Genomic DNA, 18,591 nt, shown 5'->3' with positions numbered 1-18,591 from the left:
AATACTAGACTGGTCACTCTCAGATACACATCTCCTAATAATCTGGTCCGGACAATACTTAAACATATAAGGATCGTCCCAAAAGAAATGCTTAACCTCGGCTAAAAACTTAGAACGATCTTGCTTACCCCAATGTTGAGAGGTTCGACCAGTAACAAGATAATTCACTATATTTGCATACCAAAGTGATTGGGAAACAGAGAACAATTGTTCATCAGGAAAGTTATCCCTTATATGAAGGGAATCACTAGGGGAACTAACAACTAGCCTAGACAAGTGGTCTACTACTACATTTTCTGTACCCTTTTTGTCTCTAATGTCTGGGTAAAATTCCTGTAACAATAGGATCCATCTAATCAATCTAGGTTTGGTATCCTTCTTAGATAAAAGGTATTTCAAAGCAGCATGATCTGTATAGATTATGATCTTAGAACCTAATAGGTAGGACCTAAACTTATCCAAGGCAAACACGATGGCTAAAAGTTCCTTCTCGGTAGTTGTGTAGTTCATTTGGGCATCATTCAGAGTTTTGCTAGCATAATAAATCACATGAAGTAATTTGTTTTCTCGTTGTCCTAGAACGACGCCTATAGCATAATCTGAAGAATTACACATAATCTCAAAGGGTAGGTTCCAGTTAGGTGCCTGGACTATCGGGGCAGTAGTGAGTAAAGTTTTAAGCTTCTCAAAAGCCTCTAAACAAGCATCATAAAAGACAAACTTAACATCTTTTGCAAGCAAATTGCAAAGAGGTCTAGAAATCAAGCTAAAATCCTTAATGAATCGACGGTAAAAAGCTGCATGCCCTAGGAATGACCTAATATCTTTTACGGTTTTTGGGACCTGTAAAGTCTTAATAAGGTCAACTTTGGCTTTTTCTACCTCTATACCCTTTGAAGAGACGATGTGCCCTAACACAATTCCTGATTTAACCATGAAATGGTATTTTTTCCAATTAAGCACTAAATTTTTTCCTTACACCTAGTAAACACTAATGTCAAATGATGCAAGCACTCATCGAAAGATGAACCAAAACAGTGAAAAATCATCCATAAAGACCTCTAAGAACCGGTCTACCATATCAGAAAATATGCTCATCATACAACGCTGAAAAGTTGCAGGGGCTTTACATAGCCCGAAAGGCATGCGTCTATACGCAAAGGTACCAAAGGGACAGGTAAAAGTGGTTTTCTCTTGGTCTTATGGGGCAATAACGATCTGATTATAACCAGAGTAACCATCTAAGAAGCAATAATGACTATGTCCAGCTAATCGCTCTAGCATTTGGTCAATAAAAGGAAGGGGAAAGTGATCCTTTTTGCTATAGCACGAAAGGTTCGGATGGTTTCTCCAACCAGGATTATAGGTTTCTGAATATGGGTCAATCTTTTGACGGTTATCAAATCTAGTGTTATTATAAAGAGCATTGGCCTGCTCTTCAATATTCTGGCCTTCCCAAAAAGGCTCCACTCTACCACTAGTCTGGCCCACTTCTAAGGCTTCTAACCTTTTTGCTATAGCAGCAATTTTGGCATCTGATTCATAGCCTCCTTCTACCCTATTAACGTTTCCTCTACTAAAAAGAGTTGTTTTCTGGGGTGCCCTACTATTTTCCTATTGCTGGGTTTTTTCGGCGATTTCATTAAAAAATTCCATCGCCGCATCAACAGTTTGGTTTTCAAATCCACCAGTGCATAGAGACTCAACCATGGTCGTTGTGGAGTAATCTAAACCCTCATAAAGGATCTGAACTAGCCTAACCTTTTCTAAACCATGATGAGGACACTGGGATAATAAATCATTGAACCTTTCCAAATACCTATATAAAGATTCTCCCTCTTGTTGTGAAAATGTGCATATTTGCGTCCTAATAGACGATGTTTTGTGCCTAGGAAAAAACTTATTGAAAAAGGCAGATGTAAGTTGTTTATATGTCTCAATTTACTCGGAGTCCAAACTATACAGCCACGACTTGGCCTTATCTTTCAGGTAAATGGGAATAACCTAAGTTTCAAAGCATCATCATCTAAGCCTCTAATTCTTAGAGTACTACAAATTTCCTCAAAATCCCTAACATGGTAATAAGGGTTTTCATTTTCTTTCCCTAAAAAGATTGGGAGCATCTGTAAGGTCCCAGGTTTCAGTTCATAGGGTGCCTCCGTTTCAGCTAACTTAATACACGAAGGACGAGTAGTCCTGGTTGGATTCAACAAAGCTTTCAAAGTTGTCATTTCTGGCGCTATCGGAGCAACAGGGATCTCTCCCCAGTCAAAGGACGTTCAAAAACAGACACTTCAAAAGTCGGACTTTCTAGATTAAGGTAATCGAGACGCTTCGAACTACTAGGTTTCTCTTTAACAAATCTACCTAGTGCGTCTCTTTTACGTTCAGGCATACAATAAAATTTTATAAATTGGAAGGGTAAGCAAACACAGATCAAGGCCGACTCAACCAAATCAAACCTATTGATTTCTAGCAAACAAAAAGCATGATGGCTCCACTTAGATTGTTTCTAAACCAGCTTCTAATCCTTCGAACGGGAATTCGTTACAATTTAAGAAAACCCCTCTGGAATCAATCTGAGTTAACATAAGTTGAATAGAGGCGAGGGAATGTCGGTGGAGCTTTGATACCCAAGGCCTCACCGGTATTACAAGGCGGCGCAGTCATGCATTCAACTTACAGAAACCGTCAAGAACTTCGAAGTATGCTTAAAAGAGTAACCAATATTTTTCGAATGACTTTCCTGTTAAGCTCGTTACCCTATCGGTCTCGTTCTAGTCAAATTTTAGGCTTAGGTGCGCGTAGGTTACTGATAGACGCATTTATGTGTCTATTTTGTTCTCAATTTTCTGTATTATTAGACTCGATTAAGTACTTATTGTGTTATTTTGTGTTATTGTAGGAAATTTTAGAGAAATAAGCCCTTGCGGCGAAATGGGCTCAAAAAGCAGTGTTTTACACCCCGGAGAAATGTACCGTAGGCACCCCAGAAATGCACCGGAAGCGTCCCAGAAATGTCCCGGAGGAACCCAAAAAAATTACTATTTCCACCCCAATTGATATTCGCACCCCAGCACTCTGGATAAGGGGCACCTTCTTCAACAATTTGAATTTGTGTTTTTGGCGGGAAATGAAGTTTTCAACTGGCAGAATTTTGATTGTCAAAATGAATGGGTTAGAGTGCGATTCAATCGCTGAAAATTGGCAGAAAGATGTGATTTGGCATAAGGAACAAAGTTTGGGTGGTGGTTTTGATCAAATTTGGCTGGAATACGTGTTTTGATTCTCGAGTTCAAAACAGGGAAGCATGCACTGGAGGATGATAATCACGCGTCATAGAGAGTTATGGACGTGTTCTGATGATGTGGAATGGCTCGAGCATCACTTTGGGTCGTGAAGAATCGATTTGGAGCGTGGAGGGAGGAAGTTTACGCAAGAAATTCCAAGTTTGGTAAGAAAATATTGTTATTCACTGCCCGCATAATGAAGAATTATATTGGAGTTATTGGCGAGATTTGGAGCTGTTGTTGGGTATAAATAGGCTCTTTGGGTCTACTAGAAAGGGTGTCGCGAGTGGGGAGGAGAAGAGAGGAAGCTGCAGAGGAAGAATCACCAATTCTCTCTGCTGCTGCTGCTGTTCGTGATGAAGATGAAGAAAACGAAGAACATACTTGCAAGAACCGTCGTTTATTGACAGTCGTAGTTACAACGCGCGACAACGACACTTCAGCTTTTTATCGTTCCTTTTGTAACGGTTGAACAGCACCTTTGCAACAGTTATTTCTGTTGCGATTTTTCTGTTCAATTGTTTTACTCCCTTCTATCAACTTTTGAGCTTTATCCATGTATTTTGAGATTATGATTAATATGAGGAGCTAAACCCCAACACTGGGGCGACGGAGGAAGCCTTATTTCACACTTGGGTAATTATATCTATTCTTTTCATGAGTTTTGCATTAATTTTAATTGAAATTATGATTTAAATTAATTAGTTGTGATTTGATTTGATGGGTCATGATTAGCTTAGATGATTTGATGTCCCATGCTTAACATTTACACCTAATATTTTGAGAATCTATCCTGGCAATAAATTAGAGTCGATATATTTAATATATTTTTCGAGCTATTATTGATAAAAGAATTATTATTTGAACCTTAAGAAATGAATTTGGCGGAATCCTAGTCTCAGTACCTCTCTACCAATTTGTCAATATTTTTGTATATAATTTTTATAAATCTAAAAATCCTTCACCTTCACAAGTCTTAGAGTTCGAACCATCCATACCACTACTACTACAACCCCCATTAAATCAATAATCATTTTGGCGTCGTCGACGCGGATTTGTGCTTAGGTAGAATTTTTAGGTTTTTATTATTTTTTTACTATTATTTGTTCCTTTTTACGTTTCTTTTTGTGTGTTTGATTTACATGTTCGAAGTAGAATACTAAGGACTTGGGAACAAAAAGCTTAAAGCTAAAAGCTAAAAGAGAAGAAAAAAAAAGACATAATTTTTTTTTTTAGGATTTGTAAATAGGCTTTATTTTTCATAATTTTTGTAATTTTTGGACTTTTTATTTGGACTTTATTCTGGAAAATTGAACTTTATTCTTTTTTTAACCCTACGGAAGGGTATTATTAAAAAAAAAAAATTGTGCAGGGAAGGACGACGATTACTATATCGTCTCGGCCCCTCGGGTTCGTACATGACATAGGAGTCGTGGCCCGAGTCGACTTCAACGGTTCATCCCCCGTCTGGTACGGGAGGTAAGTCCATCGAAACACTCGCGAATCTCCTGTCAGCGGGTTTACTGTATTCCTTAAGGTGATTCATTGATTGAGGACGAATTTGGACTGTTTTTAAATTCCTAGTAAAGGGCAAGGCCTGGCCAATACAAGATAAGGGTTCAGATTTCATCACCGCTCCCTTCTTGCCCGCCTTAGGAAAACAAAACCTAACGCGAACCCAAGCTTTAAAATTTGGAATAGAACGAGACCGATAGGGTAACGATCTTAATAGGAAACTCGTTCAAAAAATATTGGTTTCTCTTTAAGCACACTTCAAAGTTCATGATGGTTTCTGTGAGTTGAATGCGTGACTGCGTCGCCTTCTAATGCGGTGAGGCCTTGGGTATCAAAGCTCTACTAAGATTCCCTTGCCTGGATTCAACTTACATTAGCTCGGATTGATTCCAGAAGGGGGTGCTCAAATTGTAACGAATTCCTTTTCGAAGGAATAGAAGCTGGTCTAGAAAACAATCTAAGTGGAGCCATCATGATTTTTGTTTGCTAGAAATATTTAGGTTTGTTTTGGTGGAGTCGAGTCGGCCTTGTTTGTGGTTGCGTAGAATTCCCTTGCAATTAAGAATGTCGAACTGGTATGATAGAAGCCAATACAATGAGTATCGACCTGAATTTGAATATGGACATCATCAGTTTTATGACCATGGTGGGAATAGTAGTTGGGAACGCCAACCTTTTCAAGGTTATGGTTCATACCATAGTGAGCCCAATTACTATCCACACACGAATTGGTCTTACGAGCAAGAAAATCAGGAATATTGTAGTACTAGTCATGTGTTTTTGGAAAATTACTTAAAAACTAGTCCTGATTATGACATTTCTAAGCCTGTTCAATCTCTAGAAGAAACCTACTAACAAGTTCGAAGGGAGTATGAACGTAGAGTTAGTTCAAGAAAAGAGAGTACACAACGGTCTAAGATATTCAATGAGACTTGTGAACGTATAAGTATTACGCTCAGTGAAACTCAAGCACGTTTAGAGGCAGAAAATGAACAGTTAGCTAATGCTGCTCGAAATAATATAAATTTCCAAAATAGTGTTTCCAATTCTACCCTTGATATCAATAGTGAATATTTGCCCAATTTAGAGGACGAGGTTAGAATAAAAGACGCTACTTTAGATGAGGTTCATGATGATTATGATGAAGATAATATTGATGAAGAATCATACATTTGTAGGCATAGTGATCCGGAACTAGTTACTCCATTTGAGCGTCATAATGATAATATTATTTCTGGTTCAGATCCCAATAATTTTAATGATTATTCACCTATTCAAAAGGATGTGGATCTGACTAGAGATACCACCGTTTTAGACGATGTAGTTCATGATTCTTTAGCCTACAGAGTATTGGAAAATCCATTATTTGATGAACTTATTAATGGATCGGAGGAAGTAACTTTGATTAACACCTTAGTTAATGAGCCTTTATATGAAACTTTCTCTGATAATCCTTTATATGATTGTGATGATGGTTTAGAGGAAAGAGTCTACCCTGAGAATACTGTTTTAGAATCTAGCGATTTAGAAACACTAGTCTTAGTAGATGATAAACTCGTAGAAATGAGTGAGGATGAACCCAACTTAGAAGAATCTATTGACCATTTCCAGGAATCTGATGACCTAGAAATTAGGGAAGTTGTGACTAGTCTTTCTAGAGACATATAAAACTCTAAGTTTGGGGGTGATTATCATTCTCCGTGTGCTTTAACTCTTAAGTACCCTCCTGTAGGACTTGACATTTGTGCCCCAACCATCTTACAAGATTATCTTCATACACGTTTTACCGAACCTAATGATGTCCAGAAAGAAGCTCAGTTGTTAGAAACCCATCCTCTGGTTGATGTGGTTAACCCAGGCTATGATACCAAGATTGACTTTGTTTTCCCACCAAAAAATTTTCAACCAATTGTGGGAACTTTTGATTTTAAGATGTGTCGGTTATTAAGTTTTGAGACTAAACCTAATCACTTTAGGATATTAGGGTCGACACATTTTCTTAAGGAAGACCACCTCTTTCATTGTGGTCAGCTGTGTGAGTCAAATCTGACTGACTTAGAGGATCCCCAGTTATTCAGGTTGTTGTTATGTGCTTATAAGTTCTTAGTTGAGTTTTTCCAGACTCTAATACCTGAACCGGATCTTAGCTTTGAGGAAATCCAATCGATGAAAACCTGTTATCTAGACCCAGTTATAGAACCTGAACCTGAGCCACAACTAGATGTAGTTGTCTTAAACAAGGGTATGTTCGGCATCTTTTTGGTCTGTTGCAGTTTCCTCTTCTTGTGGGTAACACTTTTTGATCCAGATGACCCACAGTTATTCCGGCTACTACTATATGATTCTACGTGGTGACTAATCCTTGCTTAGTCTGGCTGAAGACTTTAAACTTAGCACTTCTTGGGAGGTAACCCAATATTCATGGGACACGGTAATATCCTTCTTTAACTCTTTTGCTTCAAATAGTAACCGTTTCTCCTTGTTCATACTTTTAATTTCATCTTTAGAACATTGAGGACAATGTTAGATTTAAGTTTGGGGGTATGAGAGAAACTTTTTAGTTGCAATTAGTAAACTCCAGAGCCTAGAAATTTATGCCTATTAAGGTTTGCACTAACCAATCTAAATGGATGGGAACATCTTGGTTGTAGGAGTTGAGGAACCAATCTGATTAGATGGAAACATCGAAAGAGTCTATTCATAAAAGCACAGAACTCAGGTGTTAGAAATAACATGATAGTTGCACCATATCTCGTTGAGTCCTTTTCATTTATTTTTTATTTATTTTTTTTCATTTTAAACTATGTTTCTCTAAGTGATTAGGTGGGGCACACGATTCAAGTTGTTACCACTGTTAGGGTGAATTAGAGTGACTGAGTTACTAAGAAAAAAAAAAAGAGACCGGACCAGTTAGAACAATCGGAATAAGTATTAACACTTGGATAGCAATATGCGTGTGTTCTCCCTATTTCCGTCGCCTAAGCAAGCGTGGAATGCAGGACCCGTGGGAACTATCGTGTAATCTGCTGACAAGAAGCATGCGCTTGGATCAAAAAGATCTATTCATGCCGTTAAGTTAAAAAAAAATGGTTATTGTTATGTGTAGTCAACTGCTGGTTCCCTTATATTTGCCAGTTTGTTGATCTAGATTTAAGTTATCGACCACTGGTTCCCTTGTATATGCCATTTGTGTTGATATTAGTCAGACCGGTATCGCAGTCCATTAGGATAGGTTCATTCTGGCAGTGGCCTTCAGACAGATATGTGAAACATCGATCATTTGGTTAACATCAAAACCATCTACATTTTTCTATTTCCATCTCTTTTTTTCTATCCATATGATTAGTTTGACTCCGAATATGATGTCCATAGTGCAACTATCTGAGTAGAGCTCTGTCACTTTATATGAATTTTAGTATGCTTGAGTGTAAACTCGTGTACAACAATTGGAATTTCGCATCAGGGTACTTCCTCCTGTAGTCAGTGATTGTAAGCCAACCAAGGAGATTCTTTAGTGCCTTCCAAGGTTCGTTGTAGATAGATAGGGTCTGGAGTAAAGGTTTTGTGGGTACACCTCTGGTAAACCCTCCGGAGACAACACTCCGCCACTAGGGCCACCTAGGGGTTCAAATGATTTTCCTTTATAGAATAAATTTGCTCGAGGACTAGCAAATAATAATTTTGGGGGTATTTGATAGACGCATTTATGTGTCTATTTTGTTCTCAATTTTCTGTATTATTAGACTCGATTAAGTACTTATTGTGTTATTTTGTGTTCTTGTAGGAAATTTTAGAGAAATAAGCCCTTGCGGCGAAATGGGATCAAAAAGCAGTGTTTTACACCCCGGAGAAATGTACCGTAGGCACCCCAGAAATGCACCGGAAGCGTCCCAGAAATGTCCCGGAGGAACCCAAAAAAATTACTATTTCCACCCCAATTGATATTCGCACCCCAGCACTCTGGATAAGGGGCACCTTCTTCAACAATTTGAATTTGTGTTTTTGGCGGGAAATGAAGTTTTCAACTGGCAGAATTTTGATTGTCAAAATGAATGGGTTAGAATGCGATTCAATCGCTGAAAATTGGCAGAAAGATGTGATTTGGCATAAGGAACAAAGTTTGGGTGGTGGTTTCGATCAAATTTGGCTGGAATACGTGTTTTGATTCTCGAGTTCAAAACAGGGCAAGCATGCACTGGAGGATGATAATCACGCGTCATGGAGAGTTATGGACGTGTTCTGATGATGTGGAATGGCTCGAGCATCACTTTGGGTCGTGAAGAATCGATTTGGAGCGTGGAGGGAGGAAGTTTACGCAAGAAATTCCAAGTTTGGTACGAAAATATTGTTATTCACTGCCCGCATAATGAAGAATTATATTGGAGTTATTGGCGAGATTTGGAGCTGTTGTTGGGTATAAATAGGCTCTTTGGGTCTACTAGAGAGGGTGTCGCGAGTGGGGAGGAGAAGAGAGGAAGCTGCAGAGGAAGAATCACCAATTCTCTCTGCTGCTGCTGCTGTTCGTGATGAAGATGAAGAACACGAAGAACAGACTTGCAAGAACCGTCGTTTATTGACAGTCGTAGTTACAACGCGCGACAACGACACTTCAGCTTTTTATCGTTCCTTTTGTAACGGTTGAACAACACCTTTGCAACAGTTATTTCTGTTGCGATTTTTCTGTTCAATTTTTTTACTTCCTTTAATCAACTTTTGAGCTTTATACATGTATTTTGAGATTATGATTAATATGAGGAGCTAAACCCCAACACTGGGGCGATGGAGGAAGCCTTATTTCACACTTGGGTAATTATATCTATTCTTTTCATGAGTTTTGCATTAATTTTAATTGAAATTATGATTTAAATTAATTAGTTGTGATTTGATTTGATGGATTATGCTTAGCTTAGATGATTTGATGTCCCATGCTTAACATTTACACCTAATATTTTGAGAATCTATCCTGGCGATAAATTAGAGTCGATATATTTAATATATTTTTCGAGCTATTATTGATAAAAGAATTATTATTTGAACCTTAAGAAATGAATTTGGCGGAATCCTAGTCTCAGTACCTCTCTACCAATTTGTCAATATTTTTGTATATAATTTTTATAAATCTAAAAATCCTTCACCTTCACAAGTCTTAGAGTTTGAACCATCCTTACCACTACTACTACAACCCCCATTAAATCAATAATCAGTTACGTGTTCCTAAAGCGGGGTAGAAGAGAACGGTGATGAAATGCGAACCCTTATCTTGTATGGCCAGACCTTTCCCTTTACTAGAAAAATAAATGTCCGTATTCAGTCCTCAACATATATGCATACGAAGGAGTCCAGTAACTCGCTGACAGGGGATTCGCGAGTGTTTATAATCTTACCTCCCGTTCCAGACGGGGGATGAATCGGTTGTAGTCGACTCGGGCCACTGACTCCGATGTCTAGTGTACGGACCCAAGGTGCAGAGACAATATCGTAATTGTCCTCCTTCTCTGCAAACAGTTTATATTTAAAGTACCCTTCCGTAGGGTAATAAAAAAAATAATGTCCCAAAGTCCAAAAGTCCAAAAGTCCAAAAAAAAATAAAGAAAAATTACAAAAATAATAAACCCTAATACAGTTTTTTTTTAAAAAGAAAATAAACAAACCCTAAACTAACATTGTCTAAAATAAAATTGTCTTCTTTTATGTTCTTTTTGCTTTAATCTTTAGCTCCAAGTCTTTATGAAATCACCAAACTCTTTGGCTCAATTTTCTTTATGATCCAGAACCTGTACACACAAGATAAATACCCAAAAACATAAAAAAGGAAAAAAAATAATAAATAAAATAAAATAAAATAAATCTAAAACCCTAAAAACAAGTCCACGTCGGCGGCGCCAAAAATTGATGTGATTTGTAGATAGTGGTAAAAGTGGTTCGATTCTCAGACTTGTGAAGGATATTAATTAGACTTAAATTCTAATATTAAAATAGAAAACTCACTAAAAATTATAGCAAACTCAATCAAAGTTGATATCAATATTAAAAGAACACTGAGGCTAAGATTCCACTATTTTCCAAATTCAAAGTGATTTAATCCAATATTTATATTCATGCAATTTTCTTGTTCAATTTGATTCTTACTATTGCAACAAGTAGATTTTCTAAAGCAATAATTGTAAATACCAAGCATGAAGCATCAAGAGTCTATAAACTAAGCATACTCCATCAAAATGGATCACAATCACTCAAATAAAAATCATATTCAATAATAATCCAAGGCAAATAATCATAATAATAATTGCAATAAATTAAATAGATTGTACCGCTTTTTGTTGGAAAAATAGCTTCCTCTATCGCCTCAGCAATGGGGTTTAGCTCCTCATATCAAAAACAGGTTCAAAATAATAAATCATGGCTCAAAAGGTGGTTTTATTGAAGAGAATATATAAAACAGCAGATTTGCAACCGGTGTATAGATGTTACAGAAGTCACCGTTATAGTTGGTGTTGCAATACTGAAGATATACGTTGCTAATCAACTGTTACAGGATCAGAAATTTAAGACCCTAGAATACGACTGTCCTGCACAGCTTAATGTTCTTCAGCTGTTAAACAACGACACTGTTTTGCGACTGTTTCCCGTGCGTCAATGTTCTTCGCGTTATTCCTCTTCAGCAGCAGCAGCAGCAACAGAAACAGAGTTTCGTAAAGCTTTGATTTCTTCTTCTCTGGCTCTCCTTAGGTCCCCAAACTCTCGACACCCCTTCTATATGACCCAAGCCATCTATTTATATCAAAAATACCGATTAAATCTCTCCCAAATCTTCCAAAATCTCTTTCCTTCTCTTCACAGCAAAGTTGCGGAAATTTCTTGTTTTTGAATTTCTACGCGTTTCTGAGCTTTCCTTTTTATTGTAAACTCTTCCTTAGATAGATACAAATCTTTGGGAAGGTTTACAACACTTTAATCTCTCTAAAATTCCCTAAAACAGGTCACACACGTGACTTTCCATATTTTCTGTTGTGATAAAAATCCGTCGATTGAGCCCAGTCTAATCAATTTCAACACCCATATCAGATTCCTAAACCCACAAGGAGTCTATCCTATGAAAATCAGAGGTTTAATCGACCTCGAACTCCTTCAAATCAAGAACCCTAAATCTGCCAGAACTGTATCTACTTTCCCGCCTTTTGAATTTCAAATGTTGAAGATAGTTGCCCCTTATCCAGGGTAGGGGTGTGATTAGCAGCTGCCTGAAAATGGGATGCCCTTTAGTAATTAGGTTACCCCTTATCCAAAGTGAGAGTCCGAATAGAAAATGTCCTCCGGGTGCTTTCCGAAAACTTTTCGAGCCAATTTTTTCCAAAAATGTTTATTGGCCAAAAATACCTACAAATAAATAAAACACCATAATAAGTACAAAAATGAGCCCTAACAATATATAGAATCGAGACAAATCGGACAAAAAAATGTGTCTATCAGCTACCTTCCTATTAAGATGCAAAATCTCGACCGTTGAAGGTCACCACCGAGCCGGCAAGTCTCCCAAGCTCAACTTTCCAGACAACAACAACATGCTACATGTTTTCCACGAAAACACTAGAGACATCAACACATGTCACAAACTGGGGGATGCTCATTGGGTATTGGTTTGGCGGTTTACAGCGTGCGGCGCACACTACACTCGTTATAAGAAAGTTTCATAAGGATGAGGCGGTTAGTAAATACAGTGAGTAATGGTGAAACACTTTCTTTTATGGAACATCAATTCCAAGCATTACCGGTTACCACCTCCTCCCATTTACTCACCTGTTTTCCATTTCTTAATGAGACCAGAATACGTTTCACTTCAACTTGTATAAATAGGCATTACCTATTTCCACCGAACGACAAGTTCAGGTCAGGAGGATACAACACTCAGAAAACATTAGCCAGCTTTCCATATGTTAGCTTCCCATTTCTGATACAAGTCGTGAAACAATTACTCTTCCAGAATCAACTATTCTGGTCTCAACACTTTCTTCGCTTCCCTCCCCAAAACCAACCCTTCTCCTTCACTTTGTGACCAAAGCAAGTCTGGAACGGCCATTTCTTGGTCTAGGACGGAGTTGTACAGATTGATCTCTCGAATTGAAAGTACTCCCTTGCAGTACATTGTTTAGGGTTTAAATTCGTTTTTCACCCACACACCCAAAATTACCAAAATCAGCAGAAACTGTTTTCACCCTCAAACACCTGCAAAGAGAAAAAGGGATAGGAGAAAGAGAGAAAATTTGAATTACTCATCTCTCCCTGAAGAAGGCTGCAGATTCAAGACTTCCATTCCATACTTCATACATATCAACAATCGAGTCTCATATCTGAAAATCAGCGTAAACAGACTCAAACGGGATATCAAGAAAACATGGAAAGAAATTGATTCAGGTACTCCTAACACTTCTCTTGATAAAAATTCTTTTGTTGTCACAAGTAATGTCTATCCTTATACGCCTTAAAAGGGAAAAGAAGAAGTGAATATTGATGAGCAAGATGCTCATCTTTGTACACCATGACTGCATAAGGTTGCATCCTTCTTTGTTGCTCTTTGTTCTCAAGATGCTCATCTTGAGAAAGCTAGCAGGAGTGTATTAAGTTATTGTTTAAAGTTTTTTTTTATTTTTTTGTTGTCTCTAGATTTTTTCATCCCTCCACTAAGTGTCTGCCGCTTGACAACACTCTCTTGTACTTCGTTGCTTCTCCTTTTTCCTGGTTCTCACATGAGTTTTGACTGCAAGCACACGTACCGGACCCACAGGAACTTCATGGTTCCTAGGGTTTTTGGAATACTTTATAAATATTGGGTTCCGTAAGGTCAGAAGATTCTATTGAAATTTCTGTGCACAATGGATGGAAGCAACAAGATTGTTGAAGTCGAGCAGGGCAAGACCAGTGAGTTGATTGATATCTCCATAACATGCTTTCATGCAGTTGATCATGAAAAAAACCTACCGGTTCAGATGTCTTCACAACTGGTAGGAAGTCTTCTTCAAGACTTTGAATTAGTACGAGAACATCTCGGGATTGCAACAAGAAATCTTGTTTTTCTGAAAGATGAACTAAAGAAGGAAATTGATGAACTCGTCCATGTTCGATCTCTAGTTGCTGACAAGACTTAGTTTCTTTGGTTTTTAAACTGAGTTTTATTTATGTTGCCTAGTATGTCTTCTTTTTGATTTACTTGGAAGAATAACTAGTGCTTTGAATAGCAATGATTATGACTACACATAGCTATTATTTTTCATCTTCTTGTTCTTTTTTAGGTTTACTGTTTAAATTCTAAAACTTTTTGGAGGATGATATTTTACAGTATTAATCTTTATGATTTGTTATATTGCAATTTGTTATGGGATATTGATATTTACGTCCGTGAACTATGTTCGTCCTATACTTTGTCAAAAGTAAATTCGTTCATGATCGGTATTCACGTATTGATAAAAGAATGAATGGACTTTTGACAAATACAAAAGATAAGCCTATATAGTCTGGAATATAGGTTAAAGTCTTTTGTTTTCAAGGATAATGTCTATTAAATATCGTTATGCAAATAGTGATGGAAAATAGAATGAATCCTTGTGTATTCCGCAGTATTGATCATCCCTTATCCATATTCCATGTATTACTGTGAGGCTCCATAATGTATCTTATGTTGAGCACTATACAACCAAGTTGATTTTTTAGCTTAGTTGTTGTTCCGTGAGATATGTTATGTCGAGTATATTGAACTAAATTAATCATCTTGTTTGATTATTTAGTTATTGCTCCGTAAGTTTTCATATGTCGAGCAAAACAAATGACAATTAAATTGATTACTTTTGTGATTAGTTTGGTTGTGTATTCCAATTAGATTAATTATGGGTTCTCTTGTAATTAATCTAGTTGAGTATTTTCGTGTCTCCATAAGTTCTCTTATGTTGAGCATAATCAATTGAATTGATCACTTTTTGTGTTTAATTTGATTGCGTATTCCGATTAAATTAATCATGGGTTTACTTGTGATTAATTTGATTGAGTTTTTGGATATAGGAAATCATTCTCATGGTTTTTTGTGTCCAATAAAAATCCTTCTTTTCTTTCGAAATTAAGGTCGCTCTTGTTGTTCCTTCGGGAAAGACATAAAATGAGGGAGAGTTCTTTTGAACTTGTGCTTAATGGTCATATTTGGAGGGGTGTGCGGCTGTGGAATTTTAGAGGGGTTATCTTGTATCCTTAAACTCCTTGATGAATGCATTTAGCTTCGGCTTTATGATTGCATCTAAATTAGTTGATATGTATTTTTTTATTTTTGTCATGAAATGTCTCTCTCGGAAATTTCATTATGATCCCGTTCTTGTACCTTTGCCAATTTTGTTGACAAAAAGGGGGAGAATTAATATGTGGTTCACACTACAAATACATATGGTTTACGGATCATTGTGTAAGGGGGAGTGGTTTCCATGTGAGATGGAGTATTGACTAAGGGGAAGTGATACATATCACCATAGTATTATTGTTGAAGTTATGATACAATTGAACTTTGACGTTGTGTAATAATACTATGACACTGTATAACAATGATCGAGAACTATGTTTTCTCATTTTTATAGCTACGAATCTTCAACAGCGGTGATGCTAAACTTACAACCTTTGGGATCATTGGAGTACTTGGAAGTGACGAAGATTTCGAGGAATGTTGAAGATTAGACATGTGGAATAGGAAGTACTAAAGTTTCTTTATCTTTTTTGTATTCCATATGTATTGATAGTTTTGTCACTAAAATTGACAAAGGGGGAGATTGTTAGAGCATTGCTCAGTCGAACTCGCATGCGTTGCTATCTCAAGCATGTTTGTCAATGTTAGTGATCAAAACTATAAGTCTTGATTTCTAATCTATTATAGATAAGTCTCGGACTAGGATAGAAAGTGTAGTTGAGGTCAAGAACTTCATGGCGATTCATCATACAATTAGAAGAACTACTCAAGGAACCGGTGGAACTTCTCGACAAAAAGGTATGTGAAGACTTGAACTTATCTATCACTCAAAATTCTATCTACTCTATCTCCTACTCCTTGAGACAAGAAGTTGTATGTTATATATATAGACTTTGATTATACACATTTGGTATTTCGAGCCGAGTATACCTCGCCTATCTATATCTCGAGATATGAGTTGGTAAGCTTTTCGCTTTAACCAGGTTTATCTTTACCATTAACGAAAGTCATTATATGTTTCAATCATCTTGAAAATTTCTTTGACGATAAATGGTGTAACAACTGTATAACGTCCTCTAAGAATGTTTCAATGATTAAAATGAGAGTTTAGACTACATAACCAATGGTGGACATAAGCATTGTTGTGGAAACACATTTATGTATAAGTCCTATTCCTTGAACCAAAGTTTGCGAACTTTGGTGATCAACAGAACCGGAAGAATGGCGTGAGCCAAGTCCGCGAACTGTCGAAGTTCTCAAACCCGAGAATTTCTGTTGGATTTGACAAACTATTTGCGTGAAACTAAGTCCGCGAACCGGAGAAGTTCTCATACCCAAGAATTTCTGCTGGAGTTTGTAAACTCTGCTCGGTAACTTAAGTCCGTGAACCTAGTCTGCGAACTTGAGAAGGTTATATATCTGAAGATGATTTCTGAACTTAAACTTAAAGACTAAGGAATGAAGTTTACAAACCGTGGCTATAAAAGTTCATGAACCTATTCAAGTGAATCAAATCATCTTTGCTTTAATTGTGTCTTGTGTGGTACATGAGATTTCCTTGCAATTGAACAACTCTCTAACTAGTTCATTTGAAATCATTTGAACTAGTTATGCTGAAGAAGAACGTGGTTGATATGGAATGCTCAATGGCTAACCTTTTGGTTAACTATTGTTGAACCAACAAGTGCATACGTTTGGGCACGGTTAACAAACCTAGAAGCGTGTATTGTCAAGTGTGTGTAACAAGCTAAGTTTTCGTTCTAACGGTTGAGAAATATTAGCTTGAATCTAAATCAGGTTTTCATCTAACGGTGGATATTGATTGCTTTGTTACCAAGGTAACTTAATTGCAAACCCTGATTTGAAAGACTATATAAGGGGAACTCTGGTATCTGTGCAAAACTAATCCCCACACCTCACGTGTGATACTAGTTTGCATAATAGAGTCGGTTCTCCTTTAACTAAATGTTTCTTCTTCTAAAACCAGGTTAACGACTTAAAGACTTCATTGGGATTGTGTAGCCAGACCGATACTACTTTTATCGTATTTGTATGATCTGATCTTGCATCTTCTATCGTACGAGTACAATCAGATTGATTGGCTTGAGATTGATGTCTCCAATGGGCAAGATATAAAAAGTAATCACAAACATCTTCATCTCGTTGTTTGTGATTCTGCAACATATTTTTTAGCTACCATACGATTAAGATTGTTGTGAGGTAATTGATAACTCCAGGCTGTTCTTCGGGAATATAAGACCGGATTATCAATTGGTTCCCGTTCACCTTGATTATTATCAAAAGACGGAACAAAACCTTTTAGGGTTTATCTGTGGGAGACATATTGATCCTTTGATAAACTTGTCTGTGTAAGACAGATTTGTTTATTGTCAAGTCTTCGACTTTGGGTCGTAGCAACTCTTAGTTGTGGGTGAGATCAACTAAGGGAATCAAGTGCGCAGTATCCTGCTGGGATCAGAGGCGTAGGGAGTACAACTGTACCTTGGATCAGTGGGAGACTGATTGTGGTTTAATTACAGTCCAGACCGAAGTTAGCTTGGAGTAGGCTAGTACTGTAGCGGCTTAATACAGTGTGTGTTCAATCTGGACTAGGTCCCGGGGGTTTTCTGCATTTGCAGTTTCCTCGTTAAAAAAATTTCTGGTGTCTGTATTATTTCAATTTCCGCATTATATTGTTTTATCTTTATAATTGAAATAATACACGTTATGTGTTAGATCATCAATTAGAGTAATCCAACCTTTGGTTGTTGATTGTCATTGATTGATCCTTGAATATTGGTCTTTGGTACCATCCAAGTTATTCCTTGTGTTTGATTAAGGACTCGCTGATTTCTGTTAGCTCGAGTAAATCAAAACAAGAGAGAGATATTAACTGATAGATATACTTTAATCTAGATTGAGTCTGACTATCTTGTTGATTCTCTAGCAAAGTATATTGGAGTTAGTCCATACGGATTGCTAAGCGAAATATTGAGTTGTGTTGTTAGACCCCCGCTTTTTCAGGGATAATAACCACCAAATCTATATTTTTTTAGCGAAGTTGGCGAGATTGCGAGCCACAAAATTACTAGACTTCTTGACAAATAAAGAAAATCCACAACTGGCATTTTCTTCATGAGCTCCCCGGTCTGCAAGATTTGGGGTCGGATTTTCCACGGGGTTTTAGAAGATTTCTTGTTAAAAATATTGACCATGGTTTGCACATTTTCTTCCACAATGATATGATCCAACTTCTTCTGCATACCAAACTAAATATAAAGAACAGACGCTCTGGATTCGTCTTTGATCGATGGTATCTGAAAGTTTCAGTACAACATCCGAATTTGGAAGAGTAGTTTCTCGCGATACCGGCATTCCATAATTGCTTACATTTTGGTTAGGCTTAGTTGTATAATATTAGTTTCATCTTTAGCCATAAGTTCCTCTTCCATAGGCTGCTTATAGAAGTTAAATCAATAGCTTGTTAATCTGACTATATTGCCCACATCTGATTTAGAGTTGTTGAAGGTAGCTTCATTTCTATCTTTTCGGATTTCCCAAATAAGGCAA

The 18,591-nt window shown here is 37.2% G+C and overlaps 1 pseudogene; it reads left to right on the top strand.

Moving 5' to 3' along the window:
• The first annotated feature begins 1,768 nt into the window (after positions 1–1,768).
• On the top strand, positions 1,769–1,868 carry LOC113307220 (annotated as a pseudogene).
• Positions 1,869–18,591: the final 16,723 nt, after the last annotated feature.

The sequence above is a fragment of the Papaver somniferum genome, chromosome 8, assembly GCF_003573695.1.
Source record: "Papaver somniferum cultivar HN1 chromosome 8, ASM357369v1, whole genome shotgun sequence".
Lineage (NCBI taxonomy): Eukaryota > Viridiplantae > Streptophyta > Magnoliopsida > Ranunculales > Papaveraceae > Papaver > Papaver somniferum.
The sequence above is the reverse complement of the archived record's forward strand: the minus strand, read 5'-3'. Positions and strand labels throughout refer to the sequence as shown.